Genomic DNA, 6,110 nt, shown 5'->3' on the forward strand with positions numbered 1-6,110 from the left:
CTCAAATTAAATCTTGCATCTGTTGGCCAAATATGTGATTCTAGTGATTATTTAGTCATGTTTTCTGGTTCTTTTTGTTATGTACAGGATATGCAGTCTCAGAAGTTAATTGGGACAGGCCGTGGGGAGAATGGACTATATATTTTAGATGAGTTAAAAATGCCAGTTGTCGCTGCTGCCACTGCTACCGCTGCTACTACTATTGTTGATTTGTCTTCCTTTCGTTTGAGTCTTTCATCTTTTAGTTTTTATTTATGGCATTCCCGTCTAGGTCATGTTTCATCTTCTCGTTTGAGATTTTTAGCATCCATAGGAGCTTTAGAAAATTTGAAAACTTGTGACATTTCTGATTGTAGTGGATGTAAACTGGCAAAATTTTCTACCTTACCTTTTAATTGAAGTATTTCTATTTCATCTTCACCATTTGATTTGATTCATTCTGATATATGGGGACCTTCTCCTGTTGCCACAAAAGGAGGGTCTTGATATTATGTCTCTTTTATTGATGATCATACTCATTATTGTTGGGTTTATTTAATGAAATATCATTATGAATTCTTTGAGATATATGCAGCTTTTTGAGCTCTTATCAAAACTCAACATTCTACTATGATCAAATGTTTTAGATATGATTTGGGTGGACAATACAACTCTAATAATTTTTTCTAATTGTTTGCCTTAGATGGAGCCATCCACCAAATTTCTTGTACAAATACTACTGAGTAAAATGGTGTTGCTGAAAGAAAACATAGGCACATTGTTGAAACTACTCCTTCTCTCTTGTTATCAGCTTTTATTCCTAGTGAGTTTTGGAGGGAAGTTGTTCTTACTGTTGTAAGTTTAATTAATACAATTTCATCTTTTCATAGTTCGAGACTATCTCCTTTTGAAAATTTATATGGGTATGTCCTTGATTATTTCTCATTTAGAGTATTTGGTTGTACTTGTTTCGTTCTTCGTTCTCATATAGAACATAGTAAGTTATCTTCTCGATCTGTTATTTATGTGTTTTTGGGTTATGGTGAAGGTAAAAAGGGGTATTGTTGTTTTGATCCAATAACTCAGAAACTTTATGTGTCTCATCATGTTGTCTTCCTTGAGCATATACCTTTTTTTTTCTATTCCATTCATTACTCATAACCTGACTAAATCTGATTATATTCATATAGATCTTTTTTTTTAGGATTTTAGTAATGATACCTCTCTTTATGTTCAATTAATTTGTACTCATACCTCTACAAGTACTAGTACTTTACTCTCTAGCACACCTGAAGCTCCTTTCTTATCTACAGCCCCTCAAGATTCAATCTGGGATTGTGGATCCACCTACACGTTAATCTATCCATATTTATAAGTCTACAAAACTACCAGATTTTGCTTATTCTTGTCATTCTTCATCATTTACTTCCTTTTTTGCTTCTATTCATCATCTCTTTGAGCCATCTTCCTATAAAGAGGCAATTTTTGATCTGCTTTGGCAACAAGCTATGGATGAGGAACGTTCTGCTTTGCATAAGATAGACACTTGAGATCTAGTTCCTCTACCTCCTGGTAAGAGTGTTGTTGGTTGTCATTGGGTGTATAAAATCAAAACTAATTATGATGGGTTTATTGAGCAATATAAAGCTAGGTTGATTGCAAAAGGATACTTTAAACAATATGGTATGGACTATGAGGAGACATTTACCCCGATTGCAAAAATACTTTTATTAATACTTTTATTGTCATAGCTTTGATTCGTCAGTGATATATTTCTTAGCTTGATGTTAAAAATGCCTTATTGAATGGAGATCTTTGAGAAAAAGTTTATATGGCACCCCTTCCTGATATTTCACATGACTCTGGATATGTTTGTAAGCTTAAGAAAGCATTATATGGTCTCAAACAAGCACTCGTGCTTGGTTTGAGAAATTCTCTATTGTGACCTCGTCTCTTGGCTTTATTTCTAACAGTCATAATCCTATTCTTTTTATTAAGTGCACTATAGCAGGTCGTATCATTCTGCCTTTATATATTGATGATATGATTATTACTAGTGATGACATTGAGGGTATTTCAATTTTGAAAACAGAGTTGGCTATACAATTTGAAGTGAAGGATTTGGGATATCTTCGATATTTCTTGGGTATTGAGGTAGCATACTCACCTAGAGATTACCTTCATTCTCAATCGAAATATGTTACAAATATTCTTGAGCGAACTAGAGATAGTGATACCACAGATCATAAATCTATTACCGGGTTCTGTATCTTTTTAGGTGATTCTCTTATTTCTTGGAAAAGCAAGAAACAATCTATTGTTTCTCAATCATCCACCAAAGCAGAATATCGTGCAATGGCATCTACTACGAAAGAGATTGTTTGGTTACGTTGGTTACTTGCTGATATGGGAGTTTTCTTTTCTCATCCTACTCCTATGTATTGTGACAACCAGAGTTTTATTCAGATTGCTCATAACTCAGTTTTTTATGAGCGAACTAAGCATATTAAGATCGATTGTCATCTTACTCGTCATCATCTTAAACATGGCACCATTGCTTTGCTTTTTGTTCCTTCTTCCTTGCAGATTGCAGATTTCTTTACCAAGACGCATTCCACCTCTCGTTTTCATTTTCTGGTTGGCAAACTCTCGATACTTGTAGCTGCCGCATCGTGAGTTTGAGGGGAGATGTTAAATAATATTTATGTAATCTTATTTATTAAGGGTAGAATAGTATTTTCAATTTAACCTATATATAGTTTATATGTATTTAGATTAAGTTTAAGCACTCATAATATAGAGATTATTCAGAATTGTAGCCTTCATTTTGTGTTTAATCTTTAATTATTTTAACAGTGTATTCGTTTGCTATCTTTTTACTTGTATGATTCTGCTAGCTTACAACCTCTAGTATTGGAGAAAACCTCTCAAATGTGAAAAACTTTTAGTTGTAGGTAAACATGAGTGTAAAATATGAGGAAAGGTTGAGTCTAGGGGTTGGACTGTCCAATAGGGTTAGAAATTTTCAACAAGAAATTGACCATATGACAATTGGCATTAGAACGTGGTTAAATTCAGTGTAGACAATGGACATATCTATAAGGGCAGGAAAAATGACAATTATGTGAAGCCATTGTGGAATAGTTTGTGAAACTAGTAGCTGTATTTCATCTACCAAGAGTTATGGAGGTAATTTGACACATGATTCTGTAGATTATCAAATTGAGTTGTCTCATTTGATACTATATGTTTATATATGAAACTGTTGGAGAGTTGAGTGAATTTTACAGGGGTTCATTAATTTGATTTTTCAAAGTGTTTTATGTGGTGTTGTTCATTAAAAAAAAAGGATAAAAGTCTTGAATACTAGAGAAAGTGTTTGTGAAAATAGACTTGTGATTTGATAAATTGGTATAAGGGACTGCTAAGAAAATAAAAACAGCTTTTATATGACTTAGAGGAGTTGGATACAATTTCTAAAGAGGCATAATTGTATGTGACAGTGTTTCACAACTTTCTTTGTTTTTTTTTTTTTTGCTAGATGAGGTCAATACAATTAGTCTCAGTGTTTTAGTTTATGACTGAAAGTGCATTTTAATTTTGTGGGAAACAAGCAAAACCCCATGAAAAAAAAAAACTTTAGTCATAACTTGATTAAAAAACAAGTTAACAATAGGATTATCAATGTCCTTATCATCATATAATCAATGGTTAGTGTTCTGGATGTGAATGTGGGCAAAACCAAGAGGATTTCTACGTGGAATACATATTTATGACAATAGAAAAATGTGATGCAGGGGTATCTTAAATTTGTCTGATGAGAGTGTTGATTTCTATTAATGGAGTAGGTTTGTAATAGAATCAAATCTTAATATAAATACACTAACGAAAACACTAATGAAAAGACAGTGGATAGTGACATACCATGAGATAATATCAAATTTTGTAGTAATAATGAAATTAACAACATTAACCTATATGAGTAGTGGGTGATGTGAGTTTAAACTTAGATAATGAGCAGTCCAATATAGATAATAAACATGTTAGATTCAACAGCATAGGCATATAACTATGCAATACTGTTATGGGTTTTTACGACAATTACAATCATGATTTTATGGGAAGAATGAGTGTTCATATCATGGGAGCATGACTACTGAACATGAAGACATGCCTGAGATTGCTCCTCAAGATATTAAAATTATGAGATCATGAGTCAAAATCACTCACTAAGTTCAAGGGAACATGAGGAAGAAAACATCTCATTAGTTTATAAAAAATAGGGATGATAATTTTATGCTTTGTAACTTTTTATGCTTGTTTATAAATAAGTTTCAAAGCTTTAATTGTATAGCATGAGATTCTTTTGTATAGAACACATATATGAGTTTGTGTATTTTATTTATTATTGAGATTAATAAAAATTGGGAATTTTTCTTGCCTATAGTATATACAAATTTGCTACCACTTATGGGATTTTGCTTGCTTACAACTTGTGGGAATGAAAAAAAATCTCTTAGGTGTGAGAGATATTTGTTCGGAGGCAAACATAAGTATAAAAAATGAAGAAAGACCGAGTTTAACAAGGGCTGGACTACCATATAGAGCTCGAAAATTTCAATGAAAAAATGATCACGTGACACAAACCCTCACAAAAGAGTGCAAGCCAGTGCCCAACAGAGCACAAATCAGAAACTCAGAAGTGCAAATCTGAGGCATCAGCTAAGCGCAAGCGTCTTGTGTGCTGGTCATGATCATACAACTACTTTTCAGCAACAAAGCAAGTGGTTCAAATTTCACCACGGTATGGAGGATGTGTACATTTACTATAGTTTATACGCGGTCCCAAATATTAAAACTTTAGCAGACTTTAACTCTACTCATTAAATAGTACATTTGTCCCTCTAGTTGTAAAATAAATTAATTAGATCTCTTAAAAAGAAAAAATATTTTTTAATGTTTCTAATCAATATTACCAAACTTAATCTAATATTAATTTATTTTAAGAATATCTTCCTTTTCCGTTAATCTTTTCATAATATCTATTTTTTAAAAAAATTATTTAATAAAAAACCATAAAATAGATGAGAATGATTAAATAATTACTTTTTTAAAGAGAAACTAATTACCGAATTTTTAACCCGAAATGGCATGTACCCAAGAAAACTCGAATTGGAACCAGCAGCAACTTGCGCAGTCGACTTGAAACTCTCCTCTCGTGCGATAATCCAGGAGAATGGTCGTTATCATAATTACGCATAACTTATGGATTGTTTTGGCAGGGACGATAAGGTTACCCCTGAAACAGCTTGAAAAAATGAATTTAAATAGACTTGAAAAATCAACGTACATTATTTTACATAAATTTCATTATTTAAAAAAAATTAATTATGAAAAAAAATATTATATTTTTTAAAATTATTTTTATAAACTATAATCTTAAAAATTACCACAATATTAAATACATATACATATTTAATTAACACTTGAGGAAGATTAAAATCATTTGTGTTGCTTTACATATTTTTATAAAAATATACTAAAACTTGTTTTTTTTATTTCTTAACGAAGTTAATATCAACATGATCATTTAAAAACATTTCAAAGTACATTAGATTAATACTTTTATAACTTAAACATGCCATGTGTAAATATATTATCAAATACCTCTCATAAAAAGAAATATTATCTAAAACCGTCTAATCGAGAGAATTGAAGGTATATCAAGGGAGGGACTAGCTCGTCCAGGGAGCACATGGGTTCCCCTCTTTCCCTTCCTTTCGTCTTTATCTATCTTTCTAGAAATATAAATTAAAAAAGCAAAAGAAAGACAGAAAGAGACAAGTAGACAAACAAAAATTAAGCTTAATTAATGTTTAGTACCAAATTACTCAAGGACTAATTAAAAGATGCCGAAGCAATTTTGCATTTACCTAATAAGGCTAATATATATATTCGGAAGCATGGGTGTGAAAAACACAATATTTTACACTAGGAGTTTTCTCAGAACTATCGGCCTTTCATTTTCTATATTATGGTGGATTGGATATGAGCTCCCTAATGAAGTATACTGGAACTAGTTCACAACCTCCCATCCTATATATGTTAATCTCCTAGGGTAGATTGCAAGA

Source organism: Populus euphratica, unplaced genomic scaffold (genome assembly GCF_000495115.2).
Source record: "Populus euphratica unplaced genomic scaffold, PopEup_1.0 scaffold3427.1, whole genome shotgun sequence".
Lineage (NCBI taxonomy): Eukaryota > Viridiplantae > Streptophyta > Magnoliopsida > Malpighiales > Salicaceae > Populus > Populus euphratica.